Source organism: Buteo buteo, chromosome 15 (assembly GCF_964188355.1).
Source record: "Buteo buteo chromosome 15, bButBut1.hap1.1, whole genome shotgun sequence".
Classification (NCBI taxonomy): Eukaryota; Metazoa; Chordata; class Aves; order Accipitriformes; family Accipitridae; genus Buteo; species Buteo buteo.
Genome location: NC_134185.1, coordinates 30,873,257 through 30,890,040, shown reverse-complemented (window position 1 = coordinate 30,890,040; position 16,784 = coordinate 30,873,257).

Sequence of the window (16,784 nt, the reverse complement as noted above, 5' to 3'; positions counted from 1 at the left end):
ACAGGGAGATCTGGATAGACTAGAGAGCTGGGCAATCACCAATCACATGAAATTTAACAAGAGCAAGTGACAGATTCTGCACCTGGGACAGGGTAGTCCTGGCTAAATACATACAAACTGGAGGATGAGAGGCTGGAGAGCAGACCTGTGGAAAGAGATCTGGGGGTTTGGGTTGATGTCAAGCTGAAGGGGAGTCAAGAGTGTGCCCTGGCAGCCAAAAGACCCCACTGTGTCCTGGGGTGCATCAAGCACAGCATCGCCAGCCAGTCGAGGGAGGTGACTATCCCACTCTACACTGCACTGGTGCGGCCCCACCTCGAGCACTGGGTGCAGTTTTGGGCACCTCAATTTATGAAGGACATCAAACTGCTAAGAGTGTGTCCAGAGGAGGGTGACCCAGATGGTGAAAGGGCTTGTTCAGCTTAGAGAAGAGGAGGCTGAGGGGTGGCCTCATCGCAGTCTACATCTTTCTCGAGGGGGGGAGGTTCTGATCTCCTCTCCCTGGTGACCAGCGATAGCACATGAGGAAATGGTATGAAGCTGCGTCAGGGAAAGTTCAGATTGGACATTAGGGAAAGGTTCTTCACTGAGAGGGTGCTTGGTCACTGGAGCAGGCTCCCCACAGAAGTGGTCACAGCACCAAGCCTGTCAGAGTTCAAGGAGCATCTGGACGATGCTCTTAGTCATATGGTTTAGTTTTAGGTAGTCCTGCGAGGAGCAGGGAGTTGGACTCGATGATCCTTATGGGTGCCTTCCAGCTTCAGGTATTCTATGATTCTAAGACAGAGGTAGAGCAGGAAAGAAAATCACTGAGCCTTAGTCATGCCAAGATCAGTGGCTGAAACAAGACAAATCCCCTGACTATAGATTTGGCAATTCCTCCAGTGATATACTGCAGCAAGCAGAGACAAGAGCCGAGATGCTCGAGAGACACCCTGTTGCTTGTGATGGGGTTACTTTCACAAGGCAAGGATGCAGAAGACGAGCTGCCCTGGGTGCAGCTGGGGTCTCACCACTGCCTCCAGTGGCAGCAGGCACTGTAAGAAGAGCAGAGACTGATGGTGAGGTGCCACCTGAGGCCCTGAGCCATGCCATTAGGGAAGTGGTGCACAGGGTGTGATCCCCAGCTTGCCCTCTGCACAGGCTCCCCTGTGACTCTGAGAAGGCCCAACTGGAAGAAGTGGCTTGTTTTTCGGCTCAGGGATATTTTGCATACCCGCATCTTGGCCAGGTAATCACCTCATTCTCCTTACTGTCAGCTGAAATGATCTTCTGGTTCTCCAAGAGTTCATTCTGTTCCCCATGGGCAAAGCCAGGGTGGAGACAAGGGCTGGAACACTGTTCTGTGCTGCTTGTGACAGAAGCAGGAATGGACTGTCCCCTTGCACCGATAGCCTGAAAGCAGCCATTTCAGGGTACGGCTGTGTCTTCACTGCGAAGGAGAGCTGTCTTTCTGTTTAGTTATAGCCTCCCAGCAGTGCTGGTAGGAAGAGACCCTGATGGCTTCCAGTCCAACCCCCTGCTGTCACCAGCACCAGGTCTAGACAAATTCCAAAAACCTCCAGGGATGGAAATCCCTGACTCTGATGAGCTGTCCCAGGGCTGAATTAAAAATCCTAGGGCAAAGCAGGGCTATCCAATTCTTACCTAGAACCCAAGGCTGACCTTAAGTAAGTGCACTGAGAGAGGAAAAATGCCCATCTCTTCCAGACTCGTTATTAAGATATTTTGGATATCAGCCGTCATAGCCTAAAATAAACCCCACACCTTGTCTGCCATCAGCTAGGGTTGACTTTGCAGTTCTGGCAAGTTTTTGCTTGCAGCCAACTTCAGACTAAATTCCAGGTCTCTTTCTACCCCAAGAACAAAGTAATGCTTAGATGCTGGATTGGGTGACATGAGATCTGAGGTTGTGATTTTAGGTGGATTTTAAGAGAATGTGGATGCAGCTGAACTTGAGGGCATTGTGTCAGCTTAGCACAGCCAGCCTCTCTTGAACATGCTTGCTCTGTCGGGAACCTTTCTCCACAGAAACTGAGACTGCTTCTTCTTGCTTGTGCTTCATATTGTCCCAAAAGCAGGTAGAAGACACTAATTCTCACAGAAACCCCGGTCCCCTTTGCCTGGGAAAACAGGGCAGTGTCCCTCTGGGTGTGAACGTCTGGCTGTTACCCAACCATGGACTACCATCTACATCGCTTACGTTGGAACATCACCTGGGTGTTTGGGGTTCTGGGGGAACCTGGGAAGGGAATGGTCTCAGCATGCCGACTCCTGTACCAGCATTTTTCTGACAGTAAAGTGCTCCTGCTAGGCACAGCCAGCCGTGCCTCTCTCAGCTTTCCACAGGGACAGAGGGTTTGCTGGTCTGTGCAGAATGTTTTTTTAATTTTTATTATTGTGGTGCCCAGAGCTGGGCTGATGAGACAGGAAAGGTCCTGACTTATTTGAGGGAACCTGTCAAACAAGCATTTCTCTATCCGGGAGTGAAACCAGTGTGGAAGCTCATAAGCCCACTTGTTCAAAGCAGAGCTGTCTGCACTTCAAACTGTTCATGGAGTGGGGAATGCTCTGAGCTCCGCAGCTCCAGAATATGCCTCTAGCTCACTTGGTAAGATGTGACAGGCAACGTCCCGTCCCTGGCTGCTGCTTGGTGTGTACCAGTCATCCCAGCCTCCTGGGAGAATGCAACGTCTTGATGGCCATGCAGCAGCTACCAGCCTTGCTGCATTTTCCAAGGCACGTGTGGAGGTGAAGCCAAATACCTCTGCACATCCCTGTCCAAATTCCAAAATGCTCTGTGACTCCCTGGTGTTGGTGGGAGGCATCTGGCTGCCTCAAGAGCAGGAACACTCATGTCCCAAGCTCAGTTATATGGAGTTATCTGACAATTGTTACTACTTGCAGGTTTGTTTGTAGGCTAGAGGCCAGCAGAGAGGGGGCATTAAAACATTCTGACAGATGCTAAAACTGTGCTGGGGACGGTGTGGCCAGCAAGGACTGGCCGACCCCCCTTACCAAACAAAGATTAGTTGCTGAAGTAGCTGGGAACTGGCAGCGTTGTTTTTATAACTGACCTCCCAACCAAGAAGGGCAAGTTGGGGAAAAACATATTTCCATTCATTCAAGCAGCACTGAATATATTGAAAAAAACCTGCAGTCTATTCATGGCTTTTGTCAGCTGGGAAAGAGGTTGAATTCATGCAACAAATTATTCAGAAGAAATTGTTTGCCAGACTCTCATTATGAGCTCCACAGAACAGAGGAGTTGAAACATCAGACAGAATTAACTTCATGTTATAAAACCCTTTTGGGATGTAATGACTAGACCCTGCCAGCCCTACTGTACTGTAAGGGCCTGGTTGATGATGATTTTATTAGGAACCTATGTCTATTCAGCCTGTATATGTCTGTATGTAGCAAAATCCGTGAAAATCCTATGAGATATTGTCCAGGATATGTCTGAGGAGCAATGCAGTGAGCCAGGCCAATGCAAGCAGAATTCAAGTGTGAGTTCTGAGTAGGACTAAGCATTCCTCACAGTAATGAAAGATCAAGCTCATAAGCATTAGCACTGAAAAAGATTTTCAAAATGTGTTGCAGCTAGCAGCATTTTGCTGAGGGCAAAGCTAGACCAACACCAGTCTTCTTTCCTAATCGGATCCTTAATTACAAGGTCTTTGCTCAATGCAGTTAATAAATCTCTTCAGGACATGACACTGTGAGAACATGCATTCTGCTCAGCACAACGTGGGGCCTGTAGCCAGAGCAGCGGTCCACAATCCATAGGGTGAAGAAAGTGCAATTGGTTCATAAGCATGGGAAAGCAACAAATCAGATTCAGCTGACACAAAAATGTCCTACGGAGTCTACGCCGTTTCACCAGATTGCTCACAACAGCTCAGAAAATGTTGATCTTGCCTTTTTTAATACACTGCGTTGGACTTCTTATGCATATTTATATTCTTGTCAACTTCTATTTTTTAGTCCTGTTCCAGCTAAACTTCATTGGCCAATGTGAAATGTGTTTTTAACTTTTAGGGACCTCAGTTAAAAACCAAAATAGTAATGAAAATTGTTTCTTGTTCTTAACTGCCAGGGAAATGAAAAATCAATTAGTTGCACAGCTCTGGCTAGAAGCAATGGGAGAGTAAAGGGACGATCAGTCCTGCAGTTGAGTAGAAAGCATTTCGTGAAGCATTTTGGAAAGCATTTCTTGAAGCATTTTGGAAAGTGAAGTTCATCATAAGTGCTCAGAGGCAAATACTGTGTATTCCTAAGGAAAATAATATATGTTGGGCATTTCTAGTATTTATAGCTATCATTTATTCAGAAAGAAGTTTTTAATGCTTTTAAGGTAAATGCTGATCTTAGAATAATTCCATTAAATTAAGCAAACCCGAAACAACATTTGCATTAGCAACTAGCAAGACAGAGACTCAAATCACTGCGATTTTTCCCTCAAGTTTCACACAAAGGAAACTTAATAACATCTGTCACTTCCTCAGCTAGAAAAGAAAAAAAAGCATTAAAGGAAAAAACCAAGAGGGATCCTGCTGAGATAGGGGCCTTAAGCATAATTCCTCTAGACTTATTTTCTTTTTTCTAAAATAGCAACTGTGATGGTGACCCTTAGAATAACCTACAGTGATGATTCAGTTGCACAGCCTGTAAACAGCAGGGATCAGATTGACTTCACATCTATACACACTGCAATGTGGGACAAATGCTCTGTAAAACACTACTTATAACTACTGTTAATAAACAGCCATCATTTTGTGCTTTCAGTGCAGGGCTTGTTCAAGAAATAGCTCAGGCCATGGCTGTGATGTAACTGCATCCAAGAGCCTTAGGAAAAGGAAGTTCCAAAAGGTATCGCTTCATTTTCTCAAGTAGCAGAAGTACCCAACATAGGCAACTGATATGGAAATAAGAAGTGGAGAAACCAGCTAAAATAAGGAGGAGGTCAGGGTGGTTGGGACCAACTGCTGCATCCCCAAGTTCTAACAGGATTTAATAAAATCAGGTGTTAAGAAGGGTCCAGTTCATGCAGCTTTTGCAAATGCAAACTAGATTTTGCAAACCAAGAACACTGTGATCATGGCAGCAAAACGACTATGCAATTGTCAAACGTAAATTACTTGCACTGTGTAAAAGCGAGGAATGTAACAGTCTCCCTACATTGGACAGGCTGAATGTGGAACCGGGATTGTCACTTTTCTTGGGGACCAAAGTTGTCCTAAGAAGAAGTTCCTGTGGTTGTGCATGTGGGCTGGTGTACGTGTGCTGTGTTTGGGCAGATATTGAAAAGAAAGCAGAAATGGAAGCACTGAAATCCACATTAAGAGGCAGAAGTAGTTCTGGAGCAGGGTCAAAGTGAATGGAAAGGAAAAAAGAGAAAGGCTCCGTGATTGCTGGAGAAGTTGAGAGTAGCAAACATCAGGAATCAGGCTTTTTTCCTTAATCTCACTGAGATGCCCTTTTTCTTGTAGAAAGTTACTGTGATACTTTTAAACAGGGGTAGGAAGGCGAGGGCATGGAAATTGGGTGACTTTCAATGAGATGCCCCGTGATGGCAGCTATTCCCTGGGCTGCCTCCTCTCATGGTGGCTCTGCTACATTTTGATTGAATACAAGCCTACCAGGGTCAGGCAAATGAGCAAACCAAGGGAACAGATACAACCATTCTTCCAGAAGCGCCTGGTATCAGCTATGCATTAAAATCAGCAGGACATTCTCTTTAAGATCTGCAGAAGTCTTAACTATCACTGCTAATTGGATCTGGAGATTTGTTTAATTAAACTAAGCAGATTAGTGCAGAGATCTGCAGGAGAAGGCTGTTGCTTGGCCTTAAGAAGTGAGAGGTGCAGTAAGGACTTCTGTGTAGGTGAGATGGGCTGATGAGTTAGTGGGTCTGAAGAACCTCACTGGTGCCCTTGCAGGATCTGAGGTCCAGCATTTGTCATTCTCTGGATGGAGCCAAGTGCCCATATCCACACCTGATGTATAAACCTGCCCAGCAGGTTTTTAGGCTGGTACAATTAAAATGGCAGTTTTAAATTATAGTTCAAACAGGCATGCTTTCCAGCCATTTCCAATCTGTCATAGGGGAAATAACCACATGAGATGGGATCTGTAGGGATTTAGGCCTGGAATAAACTCTGGCTCAGTAAAATACATAAAAGGAAACAACATTAAAGGAAAACGATTGCCACTGCAAAAATGAAGTACACAGGATTTAGCAGGTAACAGATTTAATGTTACCTGTGTGAACTTTATTCTACCCTCCCCGCCCCCCCCCTCCCAGTTGTTGATTGCACTGTCATGAACTGCTTTTTTCTACGGTGCTAATGTCTCTCCCATGGAGGAAATTTTATTTTTTTAACTGCACAGTATTAAACTATAATATATTGTTAATGGGAATTCCTGCCAAGCAGCCTGGATGACAAATGCTGAGAACTTGAAAGTGGCTGTGCAACATTATTTGTGACTCTCAAATTGCAAAGGTTTGTGTGCTGTTTAATTTCCTCTGGATGTGGCGGAAAACAGTAAGCAGTATTTGCAATATACAGTACCTGGCATTATGAAGAGACAGCGGACTAATTCTAGACTAGAGCCTGTTGAGCTTAGTGCCTTCAAGAAGGAATTCTGCAAAGGACCAAAACGTGGCACCGTAGCGGGATGTTTCATGCACCCTTCATGCAGGACCCACCGCAGGATGGGTGCCTGTGAGGGAGGAGGCTCTGGAAGTTTGGTGGCAGCTGGCAGAGGGGCAATGCAGGGCAGGCAGATGCTTCTACCTTCTGCACCAAGCCCCTGGGATCCCAAGTGACTAGTGCTGGGGCCCAGCAGAGAAGGGGACGTCAAGGTCAATATATTGAAACACTCAGGAAAATGGAAAATCGATTTCCGTGGTGCGACACCGGGTGTTGCTTGCAGGGCACTTAGCACCTGTGTCCTGTCCTGCACTCACATCTGGTGCAAACACGTTGGATGGATTCCCAGCTGGCTTGGCTTGGTACGCGACTATTCGTATTGGTGAGACTGGGTGGGTTTTACACCAGCTGTGGACCGAGCCTCACCTGTGGGCAGGAGGAATGGACCCAGGCGGATTTTGCTTGGTCGAGGCAGCAATACACACTTGCTGCCAGCCCACCGAGTAGCTGCTGTTCATCACAGGATTTGCTGTTTGGAAGCCAGATGGTTTCTGCATTCTGGATACATTGTGTTATCTATACACTGTGTGTGTGTGTGTATTATACATACTACATTGCACAAATGCGCAAGTGCAATAACATATTTACATTATACATGTGTTTATGTATATCGTGCTAGCTACTTTGATGAGAGTTAGTGGAATCTGAGAAGCAACTGCTTTTCCAGTAAAACATGAGTAAAAATGAAGTAGAAACTATGTGAGGTTTACTAAATCTGAAGTTAATGAATGGCATTAGGGGGACCCAAAGTCACAAATAGCTCTTTGGACTGGCAAAAGCACTTAGATCCAGAGTCATGCCTCCTCGCTAGTGCCATGTGGGGTGCACTATCAATATTCACTTGAAAGGTAGTTGCCTCTAACATGAAAGAACAGGAACATGTGGTGATCCGGCTCCGAAGACGAAGAACCCTGTTTGGATCTGTGGAGAAAGCAACTAGGAAAAGCAGAGGCAGGGAAGCCGATGCTGCCGTCAGTCCCCGCTGTGTGCCTTCCCCAAGCGCTGTGAAGTTTCAGCCTGGATTACGTTGTCACACCACTGTGAGAGTACGCCAGGCCCAGGGAGGACAAATCCTTCAGGTCTTGCTTCAAACTGGAGCTGTTTGATGTTAAATTGAAAAGAAAAAAAGTTTGCATTAAAAGGAAGACCAAATGACCCCACCACCCTTTTGCCATATGAGACAGTACCGTGGAATATTTTTAGGTTTTTGAAATAGAACGTTTTACACATCATGCTTTTCTGTGGAGAAGAGAGTGAAATGGAGAAAAAGTCTTTCTTAGGCCTTCATTCCCCTGTGCCAGAGCAAGCCTCCTCCTATCCCTTACATCACAGAATACAGAATAATGTAGGTCGGCTCTGAAAAGCTCAAGTCCAACGCGCTGCTCCAAACAGGTCCAATTACGTGGGTTTGCTCAGGGCCATGTTCGGCTGAGGGTTGAATACCTGCAAGGATGGTGATCCCACAGTCACTCTGGTCCCTGTTCCAGTATGTGTTGTGAAAAATCTGTTTCCCTATAAAATGGAGAGTCTCAGAAACACAGATTTTAAACGGTGGCATTTTCCCATAATAATATTGAATCCATATTTTTTCCCACAATGTCAGAATATTAAAAACAAAATCAGGAAATAATAACAGCTGAAACAAAATATTCCAAAATGAAGTGAAAAACATTTTCACTGTATGTTTTTCGTCAGAACCACACAGTTTCCACAAGTTTTTTCTGCTTTGACAGAAAGGCGTGTTCTTAGGGTTTATTGCCTGGTCTAAACCCTTCCAGTTAGCTCTAACTAGGACTTTGGTCAGTGTTATTGTGTGATGGGGTCCTGGCATACAGCCCAGTGCCATGGTCCTGACTTGGGCTCTGGAATAAGAGCTTGTGATGATGTGTTTGATTCTTTAAGCCCTGTACTGGCTTCTCTGATGCCATTAAAATGTTTCTAAGCAAAACACACTGATCTGTGAATGGCAAGACTGAGTGATTGCTCTATCCACTGTGTGGTTTTGTTTGTTTGTTTGTTTGTTCTTGCCAGATACAATGTGCAATGGTGCTGTTTACAGCTGGATATATTCATCTGGCATTGCTCTCTTTCTTCAAACACTTTTACTAACTTTGATTTTAGTGACTGGATGAAGTTTTGCATTTTGCTTTCATTGTTTCTAGGTCTTTCAAAGGGTTTTGGTCTTGATTAAAAGATGGGTAAACTACTCAAAGTCTTCTTAAAGACCTAAGCCTGGATTTTAAGCACTCAGCTCCCACCAACACTAGTGGAGTTATGTAGTGAAACAGTTGTGGCAGCTCTGGGTCCAATTGCTCAGAGAACTTTTCAGAGGTTGAGGGGAAGGAAGATGCCTCACCCAGGCATTTTGCAGATTGTCCCTATATATAAATGTTTTTGAGCAGAGGAACAGTAAGTCAGTAGGTGTCAGGGACTCTGACCTTCCTTTGGCCACTAATGTGAGCCTACATTTTCTTTCAACAGCCTACCAAAGCTTCTCTTATGCTGGGCAGAAGAACGTGCGTTTCAGAGGTTGTGGAGGCTGACATTTATCTTACCCCTAATCCAGCAAGCTTTAATACTGTAAGGTGTCAGCTGGAGAAACCCACTGGAAGAGCAGCCTGGGAATTGCTTTTAAAGGCAGGGCAACCTACCAGCCCTCTGCATTCAAAACTTCTGAGTTTTCTCCTGGAAGCTGGGATATTTAAATTCTTACATGGGTAGAGATTTCTTCTGCTCTGCCTCCTGCTTGTGAGCCAGAAATGAGCATTCATTTCACAGTTCCAAGCATTGTCACTCCATTTCATTAAAGAAGAAGGAGGAGGAGAAGGAGAATAAGAAGAAGGAGACAGAGAAGGAGAAGGAGAAGGATGAGACTAGATGAGATTCTGGTCCTCCAGAGAATCAATTTATTTCTGTGTGTATGTGTACATGCCTGTATGTATACATACACATATATACACAAATACTGACATATAACATGTTTATATATAAATATATATTTATGTGTATAGGTAGGTATATATACACACACATATATATATATGTTGGACTTATCTCCAAGAAGAGCTGTCCATTTTTAAATGGTCTGTTTTCACACAGCATCTACTGTACATTTCCAGCACCTGACTTGCCAAGCACAGATGCCTGCTTTACGGACGAAGGAGCCGGCTCACGCACAAGTTTTGTCCTGGAGCTGAGAATAAACCTACTTTTTCCAAGTTCCCTTCCAGGGCATTTTTCTGGTGCTCAGCTCTGCCTCCTGGTGCGCTGTTGCTCTGACTTGGAAGAACAAAATGATACAGGCATTCTGCTACATGGGAAATAGCCATGCTGATGACTATCAGACCAGAGCACTCGCACAGAGGGAGCAAAATGGATCAAGTTTTCCCATCCTTTCTCCTTCATGCCATTGACGTTTGGTTTGCTGCAACCTCCCTGAGCCACCTGCTTATAATTCTCCATCAGTGTGGGGATAACAGCAAGTGGTCAGCTCCAACCTACCCAAACCAGAGTGCCCTGGTCTCCCTGGACCTTACCTCAGCACTGACCAGGATGCAAAATCCACCCCATTTATTTCCAGAAGCAGAGACTGTAGAGGCTACAGACCCCAGTGGTGTGGGGATTTATGGGTGTGTGCGCAAATGTGCAACTGTGAGGTTACAACAGGCAGGACATCTTGCATGAATCTTCCTAAACAGGTTCTCCCTTTACCTGGGGATGTGTTCGTCTGCCACTGGGACTAGCCTGCCAGCGGAGCGCTGGCTGAGGTGTCAGGCCAGGCCACAGTGTTCTTGGCCATTCCTGGGAACCTGGATCTACCTGAGCTCACTTCAGGCATCTAGGAATTAGACTGCTGCTCTAAAACCTTCTCTTAGGCTCCTCTACAGTCAGCAGAGAGAGATGGATACCTCCAGATGACTAGCCAGCCTATCTGAAAACAGATGTGAGTGAGAGGCTCTGGGCCAGCGATAGGAGTCCCAAGCCTGATCATCAGCCAAGGTCTGTCACTGCTGCTGCACAGCGTGTTTGAAAGCAAATTGGGCTCTTCCCATTTCCAAAATGCCCTCAATAATGAAGAAAAATGGAAACATCCCAGGTGATTACAAACATACTTAATGCTTCAGTTGTCCCCAGTTGCTTAGAAACCAAAAGCAGAATATATTTAGACCTCAAGTATTGGGAAAATGCTGATGCTGAGAATGCCATCCATTTCCAGCTGTTCCCTCCATAACACAGGTAGGTCTTGGAAAGCAGCACTGTCTTCTGATAAAATCTCTTCTGTCAAAAGTGAGTGACCAGTAAAAAAACAAAACAAATGAATAGATTATTTTAAAATGCAATGATGCCCATTCCACTCTGCTTTAGGTTGATTAAAGGAGACAGCCACTCATATGAAGCCAAACTGAACCACAGGCATTTCTGTGGCTAGTTGAAAGCAAACAGGTTTCTGCATTACGTCCTTCTCTATAGTCATGGGAGTGATTCAAGGGTGCAGAACACTGTCTAGGTTTTCATCACTGCCCCAGTTCCTGCAACATCCTGACCACAGCACATCATGTAGGTATGTCCTGGGGGTGCACCATGAAGTTGATATTCTGCCTCCTATCTACAGTCATGCAAGTTCTAGCCAATGGCAGCGCTAGTCTTTCCATTGAAAATATTTTGTTCTTAGGAGAAATCCCAAACGATGAATTTTCTGGCCACAGAAAAAACAATTCAGTTCTCTCATGGTGCTCAGTGTTTCAGAGGCCATGGAAATTGCTGGCCCCATGCTCCCATTCTCTTCTCAAGATGCTTGGACTACACATCCTATGTTACTTTTGGTCCCCTGTTTGCATGAGGGCACATGGGATGTGTCTTGGCAGGAACACCACACAGTGGTGAGAAGGCAGGTCCTTACAAAATGGGAGCTCCCTGAGTTGTTGTTCAGGCATTCCCAAGCTGAAATTTGGACTTGGGGGTAAAATCTTTGGCTGGAAAGATTATTTTTTTACAAGTGATTTTTGAGGGGACTGGATGTGGGAGGGCATTGCTCTGTGAATATATGTCTATCCATGGCAAACCCAAGTGGTATTTTCTTGCACAAGACACAACTCAGTGTTGTAAAGATTGCAAGAGTTCTGTGTACAACTGTAGTACAAATATGATGCACATCTTTTACTTACATGAACTTGTCCTACCAATGACATAAAGCAGGAATGCATCACTTAATGGTTTTACCTACATTATTGGCCTTTGTAGTTGTTACCATTTTTCACTAGCATATGAAATCTGCTTTCAGCGTTTGTTAGACACAAGTCCCTGGAAAGAAAGAGCTCACAACCACCAAATTCAGCTGGTAACCAAGGAAGCTGCAGGTCACCTCCGATAAGCATTTGGGTGGCTACACAAATGAGAAGAGCACAAAGAGGTAAAAGTCCAGAGTATCTTTAGGAATAAAGGTAGTGCAGTACCATCCTATATTGTTAATGTCATTTACGCTTTCCAAACAACATCTGATGGATAGTTTTGAGCAGTTGTAGAGTCATCTTAGACTCCTAGAAGTGCCAGTTAGAATGGCCCTGTGGAGTCTCCGGTCCAACCTCTGACTCAGAGGTGGACAGATGCCAACACTAGATGAGGTGGACCACGGCTTTGGCCGTGTTTTGGCAGCCTTGGCGGCTGGCAGTCCCCACCTCTGTGAAGACCTGTGGCTTGGCTGCACCACTCTCTCAGGGAAGATGCCAAACTAATCATCCCAAATGTGAGAGCTGGCACTTTGGTCAACTCCTGTTGTCAGAAGAGGAACTTCTCCCCAGGGGCTAACAGGCAAAGATGGTGGAGAGAGCATAGAACTGCGGCAAAACTCAGAGTGAGACTGTGTAGAAGGGGAAGACAAAGCTCATCTTAAACAAGACAATTTCCATTGCTCACCCATTCTTCAACACTCACAAGCACGTAGATGTGTCTGTCCAGGATTCCTTGTGGTGACACAGAGGATTAGGAACAACAGAGTCTGAGTCCTTGTCTCCTGATACCTCCCATGATATTGTGTGACTGTTACTTTTACAACTCCACCCAGCCCTGACCCTGCTTCAGCAATAGAGGGAGAAGTCACACCACCGGTGCTCCAGCACCAACGTGCACCCAGCACTCCTCCCAGTGCCACCTCCTGCCAGTTCCCTGGCATTATCTATATTCCATCCTGGATTTCACAGCTGCTCTCAGTCTCTTGACTTGCTGCGTATCCATCACTCATTGACTTCCTGCTCTGCTGTTTCTTCTGGCGCTTCCACATATGCGCCCTCTTACACAGAACTGTCAAGTTTCCTTTGCAAATCTCTACAGAGCTGGAACATTTTACTTACTGTCGCTGAAAAAGGCAGCTCTTCTCTTCAACAAAAACGAGAGTCAGAGACAGTAAAATCAGTGCATGAATCCAGCTGACCTGCAGAAACCTGTATAAAATTATGACCTTAAAGAGTGACACTAGCCAGTTCCTCTCTGATCTCTCTAGCGCTTGTTGGTGTGTGTTGCATGCCTGGAGGAAAACTTCTATGAGCCATGGGCAGAGCAGGGGAAACATAACCTCTGCATTGCACATGAGGGATGAGAACAACTTGTTATTGCTTTGCGGACCTGTGTGCTCTCTGTCAGTTCATGACTGCCATGGAAATCCAAGCCCTGGACTTGCACAGGCTGGAGGGATCAAGGTTGGTGGAGCAAGGGGCAGTCCAAGCCTCTCTTGGTTTTTCTCTGTGCTTATTGCAGGGGGCTGTTGCCTGCTGTAGTAACAGCACTGGAAGAAAGCAGAAAAGTGAGATGAAGAATTCCCATCCGCCCCAGCATCCCTCCAAGCGATGCCAGAGCTGCCTGTGCAACTGTACGGCATTCAGAACAGAGTCGCTGCAGCCCTTCTGCTTTCTCTTGTGGAAGGTGGCCGATGGTTTAGTTATATGACTCCACAGACGAAATGGTTTGTCAATAGAAAGGTAGTTTGTCGTGCTCAAAGCTTTGACGATCCCATAACAACCATTCCCTGACCTGCTATCAAGATCTTACCCTTTCAAAAAGTGTACATTGCAACGCCTGAAGGTGTGCCCTTCCAAGGCAGCCAGGCACCTTATCCCCTTGCTTGGGAGTTTTCTTGCCTTGATGTCGCTGTTTCTTTTTCCTCCAGTTCTGCTTCAAGCAGTTTCTCCCAGCTCTCAGGGTTGCACTGGATTTGCTCTGCACTGTTTGCACAGGCCAAACAAAGTAGCCGCTCACAGGAACCTAACTGGTATCCCAGTGCATTTTGCAATGCCTTAAATACCCACTTCCATCTGTACAAAACAAACACTTTGAAAACAGAGACAATGTCCAGTGTCTGATTTGACACAGGTTAAACACTAGCCTGACTGATCTTGGAAAAAAGGACCTCAGCATTACCTGGCTCATTGATGCCAAGAGAAGGCCTCTTCTTTACAGCCACTGTAGTCTGTATTGCTGGGCCGGCAGAAACAGCAAGGGAGCAGGCTGTGGATCACAGAAGATGTGAACCGTGCTGATGCTACACGCATAAGTTCAATGCTGCCCCTGCTTGTGCAGAGAACACTGTCAGGAGTTTGTCTTATGTGTAACAGCAAAATCAGCTTTGCAGAAAGGGCCACCTCGGTTTGTGAGCCTGCTACCACACAACTCAGTGTAATACGCATATTGAAGTTGAACATGCTGGGGCACAGCTGACAGCTTGTTCGGCACCGTACGTGTCGTGTCCCCGGTCGGGGCATCTGCTGCGGACGTAGGAGCCCTGCGTTGTGCATGGGGCTGCTGGCTTGCACCACGCTCTGGGGTGCGCAGCTGCTCTGCCTGTCCCCGGCTCTCCTCTGCATGTGGCTAATTAGGGACGCGTTTTCATCCTTAATCTCCTTCCAGGTTAGTTCTGCTCTGACAAAGATTTGTTTGGCCTCAGTTTTTGCTGGTTTGTTTTTTTTTTTCTCCAGTCCATCTCTCCCTTTCTTTAAAAGACAAGTAAAATCAGGTTGTTATGGAGGGAAGCTGTGCCCAGAAGGCGAAATACTTCAATAAGAGAAAAAAGGGAGAGAAAAATACTGTTCTCTTTAGCCTGGCAGTAGCCAGGAAGAGCTGTAAGTCTCCCGGGAGGTCTTGTTACTGGAGATCAAAGGGGCTCAGAGAAGACTTGACTGCTTTGGAAAAAATCTCCAGAAAGCTCTTAGCTCCATCCACAAGCTGTTTCCTATCCAGTAACTTAACCAGTAAAATATCTTGTGAGCCTCCCGTAAAGCAGTGAACTAAAAAGTGCAGAGTATGAAGTGGAACTTTATGGTGCCATGTATATTTCCAAAATATGTTTATACTCTTTATGGAGACTCAGGGTGGAATTTTAATGCAAGAGTGGACAATATAAAAGGCAAGGTGGGGACATTTCTGGCCTGGATGGAAACTGCTGAACTCAATCTGTACTCTGTGCTTTTGAGAAGAGAGAGCTGGTGCTGAGCAGGTTGTAGTTCTTGGGCCAGGGCTCTTGCAGGGCAGAGAAGAGGCGTCCAGTGAAGCAATGTGTTAGGCTGCAAGCATTGACCTTCATAGCATTTACTCACAGGTGAGCTATAGAAACCTGAGCAGAGAGCCATACCAGGGCTACCTCATAACAAGAAAGTTTATCAAGAGATGGAGCCAATAGGCCTGGCCACTATTGCTGAGCAAGCCAAGTCAGGATTTCTCTAACACACAGGTGCTTTATTTCTTTTTCAGCAGAATTCTGCAATAAAAGCTCTTTTTCCCCTAGGCATCAGTGGCAGATGACAGGCCATAAGTGTAATTGCATAGCTAAGACATAGCTCTGGCTGCAGCTAATGGTTTCTTTCCTCGATAAATGATACAGGCAAGAATGTTTGCACTTGGTCCTTCTCCAGTATTCTGCAAATCAAAAAAGACTAAAACATTTCCTGAGCTCAAAATAGAATAATGTATTCACAATTTATATTCAGAGCATTGGTACTTTATTCTGAATGAGGCAACAAACAGCAGGCAGACTGAGTATCCACCAGCCTGATCATGTGCTCAGCAGAAAGTGCTTCCGACTGTATTTGTAATGCATGGCAGTCACTACATCGCCTCAGTCAAAATATTTGGCTTTGTTTATAGATGTTGAAAGCATCTCTGAAACTTATCTTCCCAAGTGGCTGGGTTTCTTCTAAGCAAAGATAAACAAAAGCTTCTCAAGGTGTTCTCGGATCTCTAGGTGTTTCAGGTTGTCTCAACTCATCACGATACAGAAAGTCACTTTGAGGCAGCAGGAGACTCCTGGGGCAAGTTTTCAGAAAAATACTATCAGTATGTTGTCCCTCACCACCTGGCAGCTGGGCCCATAAATCAAGACTGTCTCAACTACAGGGAGGTACAGGACCAAGAGTGGAGACCGTCTTCAAAACTCAAGTCACCCAACCCGCCCGCTAAAAGCTGCAGGATTGTCTGACCATCTCTGTAACTACATCATAGGTGTGTGTTTTGGGTTTGTGTGGCGGGGTTTTGGTAGCAGGTGAGGGGCCGCAGGGCCGGCTCCTGGGAGAAGTTGCTCGCAGCTCCCCCGGATCCAAGTCGGACCCGCCGCTGGCCCAGGCCGAGCCCCTCAGCGACGGTGGAAACACCTGTGGGAGAGCAGATTTAAGGGGGGAAACCTGCAGGGAGTGGGGGATTGGAATGTGAGAGGAACACCTCTGTGGATACCGAGGTCAGGGAAGGAGGAGGGGATGCCCCACCAGCCCGTGGAGGGGAGCGGGGGAGCGGATGTCCCCCAAAATGGCCGCGACTCCCGCGCTGGAGCAGTCTGTGACGGAAGGACTGCACCCTGCCTGTGGAAGGGACCCGCGCTGGAGGAGTCTGTGAGGAACTGCAGCCCGCGGGAAGGACCCACGCTGGAGAAGTTGGTGAGGGGCTGTCTCCCGCGGGAGGGACGGACCCCACGGCAGAGCAGGGGCCGAGCGCGGAGTCCTCCTCCCCCTGAGGAGGAAGGAGCGGCAGAGACAAGGGGTGAGGAACCGACCCCAGCCCCCGTCCCCTGTTCCCCAGGGGGAGAGAACCGGG